This window comes from Theobroma umbraticum, unplaced genomic scaffold (assembly GCF_002168275.2).
Source record: "Theobroma umbraticum cultivar Fairchild unplaced genomic scaffold, ASM216827v3 scaffold_130.0, whole genome shotgun sequence".
In the NCBI taxonomy this organism is placed as follows: Eukaryota; Viridiplantae; Streptophyta; class Magnoliopsida; order Malvales; family Malvaceae; genus Theobroma; species Theobroma umbraticum.
The window spans coordinates 5,828,895-5,845,361 of record NW_018397264.1 but is presented as its reverse complement, the minus strand read 5'-3'; the positions used below and the strand labels follow the sequence as shown (position 1 = coordinate 5,845,361).

The 16,467-nt window shown below is 33.0% G+C and overlaps 1 long non-coding RNA gene, 1 other non-coding gene and 1 pseudogene across 2 annotated transcripts; all 3 read left to right on the top strand.

Annotated features, from left to right (window-relative positions):
• Positions 1 to 2,229: 2,229 nt before the first annotated feature.
• LOC149526878 (U5 spliceosomal RNA) lies at positions 2,230 to 2,345 on the top strand. The gene has a single exon (XR_016351610.1). It is a non-coding gene; the product is annotated as a U5 spliceosomal RNA (small nuclear RNA).
• A 721-nt stretch (positions 2,346 to 3,066) lies between these two features.
• LOC110421499 (inositol hexakisphosphate and diphosphoinositol-pentakisphosphate kinase VIP2 pseudogene) lies at positions 3,067 to 4,442 on the top strand (annotated as a pseudogene).
• Positions 4,443 to 13,307: 8,865 nt separating this feature from the next.
• LOC110421017 (uncharacterized) lies at positions 13,308 to 16,224 on the top strand. The gene is made up of 3 exons (XR_002445605.2): positions 13,308 to 13,387; positions 13,497 to 13,620; positions 15,075 to 16,224. It is a non-coding gene; the product is annotated as an uncharacterized LOC110421017 (long non-coding RNA).
• Positions 16,225 to 16,467: the final 243 nt, after the last annotated feature.

Below are 16,467 nucleotides of genomic sequence, written 5' to 3'. Positions count from 1 at the left end.
CAGTAAAACATCATAAAAACAAACATCATAGCCTAGATAGCATATTCTATGAAGAAATCAAAAGAACCCTAGTCTTGATCTTCCCTTCCAAGTTTCAAGTTCACATCCAACATTTGTTTATCTCTGAATATAGCAGCAGTTTCCCTATCAATGATAGTCGCCATTCTTATATCTAGAAATGTTCTCTCCAACTAGTTCAGAAAGGGCCCGGTGAAGCACTGATTTCGAGGCATTGCACCACCATAAGCTGTTGGTTGTTGTGTCTGGATCAACAACATGTGGTTGTTCCTAGACCCAAAACAAACAGGCGATGGGGCAGCAGCCCATTGCAAATCAGGATAGGTTCTAATGGGAAAAAGGCCTGCTTCAGTTGGTAGCATAGGATTTTGGTTGAAATGGTTGGTAAAAAGGATACTCTGGGCAGACCACAAATGGCTCAATAAAATCTGCCTAACTGCAGCACTCTCATCAAGCAATAGGTGAAGCTCGACGTGATCAAATAGAGCTTTCTTTCCCATGAGAATATCACCACAAACTCTACAAGCAAAAAGGTCAGTATCATGATATAGCCTTTCATGGTGAAACCCATGCATGTTCGCATGCCTCAAGTTCCAACCATAACCAACCATGGTGTTTGGCATAAAACTTGTAACCTTTCAAAAAGAAAAGGGGAAATGGGGTGGGAGAAGAGATCAAGAGTAGGATGAGTAGGGATAACATTTTGGCTGCATTTCAGTCAATTTATGTATCGGTAAAAAGAACATGTTACCATTTTAAGGGTTTCCATTAAGTTCATGTATTTATTTGCTTGAGTAATTCTAGCTGATATGAGAAAGCCAAAAAGGGAATGAAACCGGTCAATGGCTGCATATTTAGAATTTGGGTGGTGCTTTTATTGAAGAATCTAATGCCTAGGCTTAAGATAAGTGAATCTGTGGTTATATATCTAGGATATGTTTTCTGTTCTTGGAGATGACATGCATCGTTGTGATGATTGCGTGTTGGGCCTTAGGTAGATCATGACAGAGTTTTGATTGTATTCTAAGCGTATGAAGATGGTTCTTTATGTTTTGTGTTTGTTGTTTGTTGAGATTTTGTGCAGTTGTGTTATTTTGTCTGAAATGTTTTGGCCTGGGTTTGATGTATAACTTGCTTAGTGTTTGTACTAAGATATTACCTGTATTTCCCAAAGAAAAAGGTTAAGATATTGTTAGATTTAAATATTCCTATAAAAACCCATTATTTCTGATTTGTATGTTCTAAAAATTTTTATTAAGTTTCCAAATTTTTTGTTTTCCTTATTCATGTCATTAAATTTCCTATGTATACTATCTATTCTAAGATATCTTTCCATTGATGAAAAGAATGTATGACTTTGACTATTGATAATATTGATTATTTGAATGACTCAAAGAATTTGCTTGCATTCCTAATTATAATAAAACGTTTTAGGTTGCTATACTGTCATTTCCAATATTAATCAAAAGATTCAGCAAATTAGACATGTAATTAATTATTTTATCATGTATTCTTCGATTTATATATATGGAAATAAGTAATTAATTATTAGTTATGAATCCTGATATTTAATTATTTATTTTCTTTTTGTATAAAAAAAAAAGCAACTTAACCTTAGCATTGTTTATCTTCTTGGTACAAATCTTAGCCAGACTGAATAATAAAAAGACAATTGCCTTGTCAAACGAAACACAACAACAACATCAACTAGTAATCCTATTATAATTGAAAGCTGAAATCTGTAATGCCTTTCATCAAGATAATGGTTTTCTTAAAGACTCAAATCAGTGCTTAAGTTATCATTAGAACAATTTGTATTTCCATCACCCCCATCAATAGACAAATCAATCACAAAAAGGGCTAGTTGTTGGATTCCAAAGTAGGGGAGCAAACGTGTTGCCACCAGTAGGGTTTTGATTTTCCATTTGTTGAGCAAAAGAAATGAGCATGATACTAATAGCAAAGCGACACAAGGGGCATAGGTGCAAAGTGTTATCAATTGATAGATTGTGAGGCTATACAACGTCATAAAGCATAGTTTCTTGGATGTGCCTAATGTTGATCTAGCAAATTATTTCTCAACTAGAAGGATGAAGGAATTAAACGAAGTGGAGGTGGAAAGAAATTTTGCACCAAGGGAATGAGAGATAATTCCTCCCATTGTAGTGAATATTGACTGTTCACCCTTTGTAAGCTATCATTTATATACGGACCCGTGTAGTGAGCAAAGAGCGAACTATTCTTTCACCTTTTACTAAAGAATACCATGTGCTCGCCACTTGAAGCAGCATACGCGAATTTTTGGAAGAGGATGTTCTTAATTGAATGCCCTTCCCCCCACACCTCCCCCTCCCAAAAAAAAAGGCTATCATTTATATGAGAAATGTAATGGTTTATGAGAACATCAAAGCCATAGAGGACTTCATCATATAATACACATCATTTTTGTATTTTGTTTAAGGGAGTCGGTAAATTTTGGTTGAAATCACCATTCCCAAGTTCCACTAGAGCCAAATATTTTTAAGGAGCAATGTGAAAACGAGAATAAGAGTTGAAAGAAATTTGTATAAAGACTCTAAGACAATAATGAAGAGAGTCCATTAGTATAATAATTTATAGTAGGTGCCCACATAGTATATAGTAAATTTTTTCTTACACATATAGGTTCATAAAATGATTAAGGAAGAATGTATATACAAGGTAACATATGTAGTAGATTTTTGTATGATTTATAGTAGATTTTTCCTTTCTCACACAAGTTCATAAGATGATTAAAGAAGAATATACATACATTGTAATATATATATAGCAAATTTCTACAAAATTTATGATAGATTTTTCTTTTCTTATGTAGGTTCTTAAGACGATTAAATAAAATTTACATACATGACAACATTATAACCTTAGTGTGAAAATGCCTTTATCCGCTGAAAATAAACTTTTCATGATATAATCTAATTAAAATTACCTACAAAGTGAAATGTTTATAATAAGAAAACTATTTTCATTTTTATATTATGGCTTTTCATGCATGCTCTAAATATAAATATGGAGTTAGTTATTAAGCTTAATAATTAATTATTTTAAATTAGATAAAACTTTGGTGATGTAATATAATCCTTAAAAATAGAAAAATTAATTAGATAAAACTTTAATTTCTTATAAAATAACCAATTTCATTTTAAATTTATAAAAAAGCTGTTGATAGTCATTTGAATCAGTAATTAAATTTTTGTAAGATATTCAATTTCATTTTAAATTTGTAAAGAAGTCGTTGATGACAATATAATTTGGTGTGCAATAGATAGTTCATGCGTATTGTAAAAAATTTTATTTTAAAAGAAATTTTTTGAGTTTACTAATCCAATTTTGATGTATCCTCTCTCTCTCTCCCCCACATAATAATGAATAATCTTAGGGTAAATAAACTTAAGTGATAATTTACTTCAACAATAAAAATAATTAATTTTTAATATCATAATTATATGATATTAATTTTTTTAAAAAAAAAACTCATTGATAGTACTTTAAATTTTGGCGCGAAATCCCTAATTCTATATATAAAAAATATCCTTGCAAATTCATTCTCTAATATATGTAAAAAGATAAATTCTCATTGCAATTGAATAGATTATATCTAAAGCTAAAACTTAGTTCTAAGATTATGCGCGGTTTATCGGGTAAAATTTTGATTGATCTGAGGAATACTCATGAGGTAGCTCTTAATACTGCTGAGTTAAGGAGTAATCAAGACGAATGCTCAAAATCAACCAAGATTGAAAAGGAAGATAAAGATTTTTCACCAAGGCTTTTCACCAGGACTAATGACACAAGGAGACCAGCATCACAAGTGAAATGTCAATGGATGAAGATGATGATGATAAAGAGACCAAATACCATTTGGACCCAAAGTATGCAAATGTCACGACACCTGAGCGCCATGTGCGAACACGCCTTTACTTCACATCAGAATCTCATTTCCACTCCCCTATGAATGTACTTCGTTACACTAACCTGGATGAATCTCTTCAGGGAGCCAGACAGCTTTGGAGCGTTTGTATAAAACGAAGGAGCTGGACTACATGAGTTACATTGTGATGAGGATGTTTGAGAACACAGTGGTGAACGACAACCGTGGTGCAGATTTATCACCACTGGAGATGAACGACAGCAAGGCTGCTTCAATGCACCAGGAGCACACACTGCCAATAATGGGTCCAGAAAGGCCGCAAGAAGTGGGATCCTACCTTACATTAGAGAAAATGGAAAGGATGATTCACCCATTTGCAATGCCTGCAGAAGACTTCCCTCCTCCATCCACCCCTGCCGGATTTTCAGGCTACTTTGCCAAAAGTGCGTCGGTGCTTGAGCGTCTAGTAGATCTTTGGCCTTTCCATAAGAATGTTCATCCTAAAGGAAAGTAACAAGTTCCTTCTCCATTTTTCTTTTTAATTTCTTTTCTGCCCATTCTTGTGTTGTTTTATATATGCATCTTACTATTTGTTTACCTCTGGTTAATATAACAGCCAAGAGGGACCTTGAGCTCCCTTCAAGAGTAATATTTTTTTGAACTGATGACTTTCAACAACAGAAGAATGTTGTTGGAAAGATGTTTAAAGTTATAAATTTTTTTCTCCCATTAGTGCAATTCGCAAACTTGATAAAAATAACATAACTCTATGACAACCAAGACAAATAGCAATAGTAAAAATCCAAAACATTATAAGAACAAACATCATAGTTTAGATAGCATAGTCTCTAAAGAAATGAAAAGACCCTAGTCCTGATCTGCTCTTCCAAGTTTCAAGGTCACATCCAACACCTGTTGATCTTCGAATTTAGCAGTCATTTCCCTATCTACGAACGCTGACATTCCTTCCATTAGCAAGGTTGCCTCCAACTGGTTTAGAAAGGGCCTGGTGAAGCACTGATTTTGAGGCTTTGGCACCATCATTTGGGTTGCACCACCATAGGTTGTTGGTTTCTGTGTCTGAATCAATGGCATGTGGTTGTTCCTACACCCAAAACAAACATGCGATGGGGCGGCAGCCCACAGCAGATCAGGGTATCTAGTATTGATTTCAATGGGAAAAGGGCTTCCTTCTGTAGGTAACATAGGATTTTGGTTGACATGGTTGGTAAAGGAGACACTTTGGGCGGATTGCAAGTGGCTTAGAAAGAGCTGCCTTTTTGCAGCACTCTCATCAAGTGATAGGTGAAGCTCAATGTGATCAAATAGAGCTTTCACTCCCCTGAGAATTCCACCACAAATTCGACAAGCAATTAGGTCAGTATCACTCTTTAGCCTTACATGGTGAAGCCCACGCGTATTTGCATGCCTCGAGTTCCAACCATAATTAGCCATGGTTTTCGCAGCAAACTTGTAACCTTTCAAAAAAGAAAAGGAGAAATGGGGAGGAAGAAGAGATCAAGAGCAGGATGAGTAGGTATGGCATTTTGGCTGTGTATCAGTCGATATATATATAGGTAAAAGGAATAAGTTACCATTTTAAGGGTTCCCCTTCAAGTTCATGCAAAAAATATTTTATTGATTTAATTCTAACTAATATATGACATCATAAAGCCCGATTGCATAGGTAAAAAAGCCAAAAAGGGGAGGAAACTAATATTAGACTGCATATTTAGAATGTGAGGTGGTGCTTTTTTTGAAGAAAAGAATGCGTAGGCTCAAGATTTATCATTGTCAATGGCATTAAAAAGAAAGTAATAACATTCCCACTATGATATTACCTGTTTTTCTCAAATAAAAAGGTTCATATTAGTGTTAGGTTTAAATATTCTTATGAAAACCCATTGTTTCTGGTTTGTATGGTCTAAAAATATTTATTAAGTTTCCCAACTTTTCTTTCCTTAGTCATATTATTAATTTTCTTATTCATATTATCTATTCTGAGTTATCTTTCCATTGATGAATAAAAAGCTTGATGCTGAAATTATGATTATTGATGATTTGAACAAATTCAAAGAATTTACTCGCATTCCTAATTATAATAAAACTTTTTAGGCTGTTTTACTGTCACTACCAATATTAATCATAACATTCAGCAAATTAGACATGTAATTAATTATTTTTTCTTATATATGGTTATTCCATTTTAGGCAAGGACCTCCTTCTAAGCCAATTAAACAATTTTTTTAAAAAAAATAAGCTATATCTTTGTTGTACATTTATATTCTACCTACCACATTGATGAATAACAACTTACTTCTATCTAATCTTTATTACCAAATTGTAAATATTAAGGATTTGAACAATAATCACATATATCATTAATTTGTATATCCAATAGACATAATTGAGATTAATTTAAAAATTAATATAAATTCTTTCAAGTAAAACATGTAATTATAACATTAATAATTCTTTTTTTCTCTCAGGCAAGTGATAAGTTTAACATAAATTCTCAGCTCAAATATCTACCAGCTAACTATGTTGGAATGGGCCATGCCGATATAAATCGATTGTATGTTTCAATCTTTTTTGGTTACTCTTCATATTTTTAGAAATAAAACATGATTTTCTTATAAAAAGGTTCAAAAAATGAAAACAAGCAATGACTATATGTATAAGCCTTATGTTTTCATGAATTTGGATCATTCTGTTTTAAGAGCCAACTAATAATATTATTCATAATGCATTGTACACCTAAGACCTGGCTGCTTACACATCATCTTTGGAAAGATAATGATTTGACCACCATTAATTCTCTTTTTTTTTTTTTGCATCTAAATTTATTAAAGGATCTCTATATGCTTGGATAGCAAATGAATTTTCTAATTCAAGTTCTTACCATATATACTCCTTAAAAACTTGACAACTTAGAACTTGAATGAGATAGGATACTCATACATATGATTGAGATTATTTTTTCTTAAAAAAAAGAAGAAAGATTCATAAATTTTTCATATAAGATTTGATGTATATCCCTTCTCTCTCTTTTCACAAAATGATGACGTGATCATATAACAAATAAAATCAATTATTTTTATTAAAAAATTAATTAGATTAGATAAGTAATTAATTTTTATGAAATAATCAATTTCATTTTAAAATTATAAAACCGTTGATGGTAATTAAATTTTGCACTCAAGTTCATGCATATGGTAGAAAGTTTTATTTTAAAAGAAAAGTTTTTGTATTTTCTCATCAAATTTTAATGTATCTTGAGTGATCATAAAGTAAACAACATCAACTACTTAATTGACAAATTACTTAGACAATAACAGCAATTAATTTTTAATGTCATAATTAATATATTTCTAAATTTATAAAAAATAACCGTTAATAGTAATTTAAATTTTCGAACAAAATCTATGAGTAAATATATATACGTAATATAATAACCTTACGAAGGTTAGGCTCCCATATAACAAATGCAATTTTATAGATATTTGAAGCCAATACAAGTACACCATCAAATTAAAGATTAACATACTAAATAATTGTGTGGTGACCACAACAAATAGCAACAATAAAAACATTATTGAACAAACATCATATCCTAGATAGCATAGTTTATAAAGAAATCAAAGGAACCCAAGTCCTGATCTTCCCTTCCAAGTTTCAAGTTCACATCCAACATTTGTTGATATTTGAATTTAGCAACAATTTCCCTATCAAGGGTCGTCGCCATTCTTTCATCTAGCAAGGTTTCTCCAACTAGTTCAGAAAAGGTTTGGTGAAGCACTAATTTCGAGGCTCTGGCACCCATATTTGAATTGCACCACCATAAATTATTGGCTGCTGTGTCTGGATCGGCGGCATGTGGTTGTTCCTAGACCCAAAACAAATAGGTGATAGGGCAGTAGCCCACTGCAGATCAGGGTATCCGGTATAGGTTCCAATAGATAAAGGGCATGTTTCTATAGGTAGCATAGGATTTTTGTTGAAATGGTCGGTAAAGAGGATACTTTGGGCAGACCACAAATGGCTCAATAAAACTTGCCTAATTGCAGCACTCTCATCAAGTAGTAGGTGAAGCTCGACATGATCAAATAAAGCTTTCTTGCCCATGAGAATATCACCACAAACTCGACAAGCAAATAGGTCAGTATCACGATATAGCCTTTCATCGTGAAGCCCATGCATGCTTGCATGCCTTGAGTTCCAACCATAACCAGCCATGGTGTTCGGCAGAAAATTTGTAACCTTTCAAAAAGAAAGGGAGAAATGAGGTAGGAGAAGAGAGCAGGAGTAGGATGAGTAGGGATAACATTTTGGCTACATTTCAATCTATTTATATATAGGTAAAAAGAACAAGTTAGTATGTTACCATTTTAAGGGTTTCCATTAAGTTTACGCATTTATTTTTTTGATTAATTCTAGCTGATATGATAAAGTGAAAAAGGGAATGAAACCAATCAATGGCTGCATATTTAGAATTTGGGATGGTGCTTTTATTGGAGAATCTAACGCGTAGGCTCAAGATAAGTGAATCTGTAATTATATATCTAGGAAATGTTTTCTGTGCTTGGAGATGACATGGTCTCTTGGTGTCTATCATGCTTAAGGTGGCGCATTTTGTTTGTCTTTGAGTAAATGCTATGTGATGCAGCCACATGTTTTTTGTTCTAACTAATCTGTTGTGTTGAGGAATGTGGCCCTCAACTATGCTGTTGGATCATTGTTGGGATGATTACGTGTTGGCCCTTAGGTGGATCATGGCAGAGTTTTGATTATTTTCTAAGCGTAGGATGATTCTTTGTGTTTTTGTTTTCGTTGTTTGTTGAGATTTTGTGCAGCTGTGTTATTTTGCTTGAGATGTTTTGCCTTGGGTTTGATGTACAATTGGCTAAGTGTTTGATATCTTTGCACTAACATGTTACCTGTATTTCCAAAGAAAATGGGTTATGAATTTATTATGTTTGAATATTGCTATGGAAACCCATTATTTCTGGTTTGTTTGTTCTAAAAATTTTTACTTTCTTTATTCATATCATTAAATTTTTTAGGTATACTATCTATACTAAGATATCTTTCCATTGATAAAAAGAATGCTTGATTTTGATTTATCATAATATTGATGATTTGAACAATTCAAAGAATTTGCTTGCATTCCTAATTATAATAAAACTTTTTAGGCTGCTATACTGTCATTTCCAAAATTAATATGAACATTCAGCAATTAAACATGTAATTAATTATTTTATCATGTATTCTCCTATTTATATATATGGAAATAAGTAATTAATTATTAGCTATGAACCCAAATAATTAATTAGTTTTTTTTTTTTTTGGAATGCAATAGCTATGATTTGATAAAAGGAGGACCATAAGGGGAACTAATGGCTTCAATGAGTTTGTACAGAGCATCCAGCTAATGCCAAAAAGATAGTAAAAGTCCTTCTCCAACTACGTAACGAAAAGCCAGTGAGGGGGTTCACAAACCATAGCTACAAACAATAAACAGAAACAAGGCTTTACATGAGTTGCCTCTAACCAATAACCATGAAAAATCATGCTAACCAAGGATACCAGATTTTGTGAGGTTATTGACCATGTCATTAGCACTCCTAGGGATATGGGTGACACACCGATTCTTGGTCTATAACAGGTTAATATTAACCTTAGCATTGTTTATCTTCTTGGTCCAATTCTTAGCCAGACCGAATAATAAAAGACAATTGCCATATCAAAAGAAACAAAACAACAACAACAACAACTAGTAATCCAATTATAATTGAAAGATGAAGTCTGTATTGCTTTCATCAGAATAATGGTTTTCTCAAGGATTCAAATCAGTGTTTAAGTCATCATTAGAGCAATTTGTGTTGCCATTGTCCTAATTAATAGATAAATCAATCAAAAAAAGGGGCAAGTCATTGGTTTCCACAGTAAGGGAGCCAACGTGTTGCCATTTGTAGGGTTTCGATTTTCCATTTGTTGAGCAGGAGGAGTGAGCATGATACCAATATCAAAGCAACATGAGAGGCATAAGTTCTAAGTGCTAGGACTTGATAGATTGTGAGGCTATATAGTGCCTTAAAGCATAGTGTCTTGGATACGCTTGATGTTGATATAGCAAATTGTTTCTTAACTGAAAGGATGAATGAATTAAACGAGGTGGAGGTAGAATGAAATTTTGCATTAAGGGAATGAGAGGATAATTCCTCTCATTGTGGTGAATACTGATTGTCCTCCTTTCATAAGCTAACATTATATGAGAAACATAATGGCTAATGACAAGATCAAAGCCATAGCCATAGAGGACTTCATCACATAATACACATCGTTTTTGTATTATGCTTAAGGGAGTTGATAAATTTTGGTTGAAACCACTATTCTCCAAGTTCCAACTAAAGCCAAGCATTTCTAAAGAGTAATATGAAAATGAGAATAAAAGTCAAATGAAATTTGTATAAAGGCTCTGGAACGAGAATGATGAAAGTTAAACAGTATAATTTATAGTAAATGCTCACATAATTTATAGTAAATTTTTCCTTCTGCATGTAGGTTCATAAGATGATTAAGAAAGAATGTATATATAGGGTAATATATATAGTAGATTTTTGTGTGTTGTAGTAGATTTTTCCTTTCTTACACAAGTTCATAAGACGATTAAGGTAAATGTATCTAATGGTAACATATATAGCCTTGGTGTGAAAATGTACTGTCATATGATGAAAATCAACATTTCATAATACAATCTAATAAAAGCACTTGAGGAAAACAAGTAGAGGAATGAAGAAGTTGTATAATAGGTTAATATAGTCCTTAGAAATAGGAAAATTAATTAGATAAATCATTAATTTCTTATAAAATAATCAATTTTATTTTAAATTTATAAAGAAACTGTTGATAGCTATTTAGATGAGTAATTAATTTTTGTGACATATTCAATTTGATTTTAAATTTGTAAAAAAGTTGTTGATAGCAATTTAATTTTGCACATAATAGATGATTCATGCAAAGAAATTTTTATTTTAAAAGAAATTTTTTGACTTTTCACGTCAAATTTTGATGTATCCGATCTCTTTCTCTCCCCACATAATAATTAATGATCATTAGGGTAAATAAACTTAATTGATAAATTACTTTGACAATAAAAGTAAATAATTTTTAATATCACACAATTAATATGATTTTAAATTTATTAAAAAGAACCGTTGATAGTATTTTAAATTTTCGCGCGAAATCCATATGATTGAATATATATATAAATACATAATTAATCTTGCAAATTCATTCTCCAATATGAAAAAAGATAAATTCTCATTGTATTTCTTAAATATCTAAAGCGAATCCAAATACAACATCAAATTAAAATTAACATACTAAAAAACTTTATGGCAACCAGGACAAATAGCAATAGTAAAAACACCATAAGAACAAACATCATAATTTAGATAACTTGGTCTATAAAGAAATTAAAAGAACCCTAGTCCCGATCTGCCCTTCCAAGTTTCAAGGTCACATCCAACCCTTGTTGATCTTCGAATTTAGCAGTCATTGCCCTATCTACAAATGTTGACATTCCTTCTATTATCAAGGTTGCCTCCAACTGGTTCAAAAAGGGCCTGGTGAAGCACTGATTTGGAAGATTTGGCACCATTATTTGGGTCGCACCACCATCAGTTGTTGGCTTCTGTGTTTGAATCAGGGGCATGTGGTTGTTCCTAGACCCAAAGCAAGCATGTGATTGGGCGGTAGCCCATTGCAGATCTGGGTATCTAGTATTGGCTCCAATGGGAAAATGGTTTCTTGCTGTAGGCAGCATAGGATTTTGGTTGAAATGGTTGGCAGAGAGGATACTTGGGGCGGATGGTAAGTGGCTTAGTAAAAGCTGTCTTTTTTCAGCAGTCGCATCAAATAATAGGTGACGCTCCTCGACATGATCAAATAGAGCTTTCACACCCTTAAGAAATCGACCACAAATTCGACAAGCAATTAGGTTAGTATCGCTCTCAAGCCTTGCATGGTGAAGCCCATGCATGTTTGCATGCCTTGAGTTCCAACCACAACCAGCCATGGTTTTGGTAGAAAACTTGTAACCTTTCAAAAAAGAAAGAGAGAAATGGGGAGGGAAGAGAGATCAAGAGCAAAATGAATAGGTATGGCACTTTGGCTGTGTATCAAAATGAATATATATATATATATAGGTACAAAGAACAGGTTACCATTTTAAAGGTTCCTTTCAAGTTCACGGAAAAAATATTTTATTGATTTAATTTTAATTAATATATGACATCATAAAATCCCAATTGCATAAGTGAGAAAGCCAAAAAGGGGAGGAAACTAATGTTAGACTCCATATTTAGAATATGAGGTGGTGCTTTTATTGAAGAAATTAATGCGTAGGCTCAAGATTTATCATTGTCAAGGGCATTAAAAGGAAAGTTAGTAATAACACTTCCTCTATGATATTACCTGTTTTCTCACATAAAAAGGTTCAAATTATTATTAGGTTTGAATATTCCTATGAAAAGCTATTATTTTGGTTTGTATGGTCTAAAAATATTTATTAAGTTTCCCAACTTTTTCTTCCCTTAGTCATATCATTAATTTTCTTATGCACACTATCTATTCTAAGATATCTTTCCAATGATGAAAAGAAAACTTAGATACTGCCATTATGATTATTATATTGATAATATGAACAAATATAAAGAATTCGCTTGCATTCCTAAATATAATAAAACTTTTTAGGCTGTCATACTGTCATTACCAATATTAATCATATCATTCAGCAAATTAGACATGTAATTAATTATTTTTTCATATATATGCTTATTCCATTTTAGGCAAGGACCTCCCTCTAGACCACTTAGACAATTTTTTTAAAAAATAAGCTGTATCCTTGTTGTGCATTCAATTATTTTCTACCTACCACAACTTTACTTCTATGTACTCTTTATTACCTAATTGTAGATATTAAGGATATGAATAAGCATCGCATATATTATAATTAAATTCGTATATTGCACATACATAATTGAGATTAAATTAAAAATTTAATATAAATTCTTTCAAGCTTTCCTCTTTAAAATATTTAATTATAACATGTAGTTGAATTACAGATATTGGGTAGCTAGATTGTGAATGAAAACACAAATGCAATTTTTCATTTATTAAATTAATTATAGTGATGGTTCGATCAGTTTTATAATAAAATGAGACTTGCAACTCAAGAAAAACAACTTGGGCCTGATCCAGCATTTTGTTTCGGGCTTTATACATCAGCCCAATACCTTGCTCTCCGTGCTATTTTTATGTTTCTTTAAACGACGTCGTTTTGTATTCCAATATTTGCTATTTGAAACGACGCCATGTAAGTGTGACAGTAAATTAGTAATCCTTTTTTCTTCGCTGGTTCTTGCTATTATAGAAAGCAAAAGAAAGGAAATGCAGGTAAATCCCTAATCTTCTAATTAAATCTTCCCTAAACCCTAAAGTATAATATTAATAATTCAAAGATTTTTTTTTTTTAACTTTTGGATTCGTTGAATTTGGTGTGCAGTGAATGGGCAGTGAATATCCAAAGAGATAGCTATGCCTCTTACATTGGGCATTGCCCAATATTGGCCTATTTTGCCGTGGCTGAAAATGAATCCATTGGAAGAGAACGCTACAATTTCATTCAGGTAAAAGAAATTTTGAAGAAAAAATTCTCCTTTCTTTTTTTTTTTTATTAATTGGGTAACTGATATGAGGTCTTTGTGAGCTATATAAACACTTCATGTTCTTGCTTGATTGTTTATAGTTTTGGGTTTTTGGTTATCTTTTATGGGGTTTTTGAATTTGAATGGAACATGGGTTGTTTTAGTTGCTTCTCCTTTCTTTGTTCTTGGGATTTTGAATAGGTGCTGGGGTATTGAATTGGTTAGACTTTGTGTTGTGTTGTAAAAAGACCAATATTTTGTGACTTGAAAGGGAATTATTTGGTCTCAATATCTAGGTGGTAAGAGTATAGAAGGATCGGAGGAATATGTGGAAAGTGCATATGATTCGATGAGTTTGGGAGTTTGCCTATAATGTGAAGCGAAATGGTATGGCTTTGATTCATGTTGCTGACTGCTAACGGTTGGGAAGCTGGGATTGTGTTTTGTTTGTGCTGAGTTAGTTCTATACACTTTGTGTTGCCTGTAGAGAAGATTGCACAACTTGCAAGTGGATGTCACAATTGCTCCTTCACTAGTTACCCTTACTTAGGAACATTGTGTGCCTCGTCCTAGATGAGAGTCTTAGATTCGTGTTGGACGTACTAGTGGCTGTTCTAAGTGGGATACCCACGCATGCATTCATTAGGCGTCCTGAATAATTGGTTCAGTCCTTGTTAGGGCAATGATCTTGAGCTGCCATTCCATATTAAGGTTGTATTTGAGTGTAATAGTATATATTTTGTTTGGTGATGAACTATAAAACTTGATTCAATCTGAGTTAGTGGGTTGGCATAGCAACTTTCATCTTATCCTTTTGTTTGATAACGTATCTTTGAATATTTAGAGATAGATGTTTATTGTATTTGTTTTATTTCTTTTGTTCATTTAGTATACAGCATGTGGCCGGAATTATTCACTGTAAAGCTGCTCTCTCCTTGAATTCTTTGTGATCTGTGGTCTGTGGTCTGTCACGTGAAAGAGAAGATGATTGAAATGATATGTTAGAAAGTGTATGCTCTTACTCTTTGCTGATTAGGCTAAGATTATTAGCATTAACTTTTTGTGAGAAAAAGGGTTTACTGCCTTATCCAGAGTTGATGAGCCTTAACCTTGGTATACCTTGCTACTTGAATATTACATATACCTTTTCAGTGAATCTTTGTGTTGTTTTTTTAATGCAGCTTTTAGGTTGTATTCCTGTTGACATTTTTCATTTTGGTGCTTAAAAGAGCTAATTTCATGTACCCAAACCCCCTTCTTAAAATGAGCAAATTCCCAAGTACCAAAGCCACTTTGTTTTTGGAAACACAAACTTTTATTCCAAACTATTAAAAGGCAAATGGTTGGTATATATTCCCGAGTAAACAAATTCCTGTATGACTTTTACCACTTCAATATTCCTTGTGAGGAAACTCTTGTTGCTTTGAACTTTGCAGCTTCAATGCAAAACGACAATTGAAGAATCAAAGGAATGGACCAGGGGATTAGGACAATTTCCAAGAGGTTGTGGTCAACCAGAATTGGTTGGGACATGTGGTTCAGCTGAGAGTATTGGGAAGACTAAGCCATTTTGGGGGTATTCTGATTGCACCAGAGTCAATAATAAATGGATATATTGGATAATATGGCTGGCCTTGTATCAAAGTTAGACATTAGCTAATCCATCTAATCAATTACTTGACACTGTTGTTGAAGTTTCAACTTTCAGGATGATAAAAAAGTAAGTATCCAATAGCATGAGAAGCTTCAATGTGCCATTAGGTTATCTTTATTGGCAATCACACTTTTTCTTTGGAAAAGAGGTTTCATATTAGGATTTCTTTCTTTCTTTTTTTCTTTTTATTTTATCCTACAACTATAAATAGTATATCAATCATTCAATGGCTTTATTTCTCTTTCTCTAGTAAAATTTGCTTGTCTTAGTCTTCAAGCAAACAACCTAAGCTTTAGATCCCAATTCTTTCTATATAGAAATACAAGGCTCAAATTGCTGGGAAGATGGAGTGGGGTTAAAGCTGGTACACCCTTAAATCTTTTTGTTCTTTGGTGATAAGACTACAGCCTTAAATCTAATCAAATGTCTAAAACTCTAATCTGTCTCTCTATGTACCACAAAAGAAAAAGGTTGGATTGCTTTAGTTTTGTCATTTCATGTTCAATACGAAATGAAGGACTCATTCTCCTCACATTATCCCCCAAATTTTAATGAACCATTTAACATAGTTAACTCCTATTACACCACAGCTTTGATCACAACTTTCCATTTTACTGTATTTGGTTTTTAATTTAATTTGGACATTGGCACACTGCTTTAATTGTTAGAAAATGGCACTAAAAATTTGTGGCCCTTCGATAGGAAGATGGCCCAAGCCTAATCTGGAATTTAGTGGTGTGTTTACTTGGATCCTAGCCTAGCCCAATTGCTCAGCATGTACAGTGGCGGGGTTAAGAAAGACAAATTGGTGGAATTTGGACCACAGAACTTTAATAAACACGCTTTAGGTCAATTCAGTTACCAACCATTTATCTGTTTGTGAACTATTGAAAGCTACACTGCATATTTTTTGACATGCAAAAATGCACCCCACTGACAAAAGCAGCCTTGGATTTTTATGCCAAAAATCAGTCTGAAAATTCTGCCTCTTTTGGCTTTGTAGATATATTTACGGAGAGACTCTTCAGACATTTTCACTCAAAGAGGAAAAAAGAAGAAAAGAATATTTGTTACAAGGTGTCTGCTCTTACAGAGGTTGGGAAGGCAGATGTGAAGGCTGATTGACAATTTTACCTCCTTATCAAATACCCAAACCCCTGCCAGCCTGCCCCTGT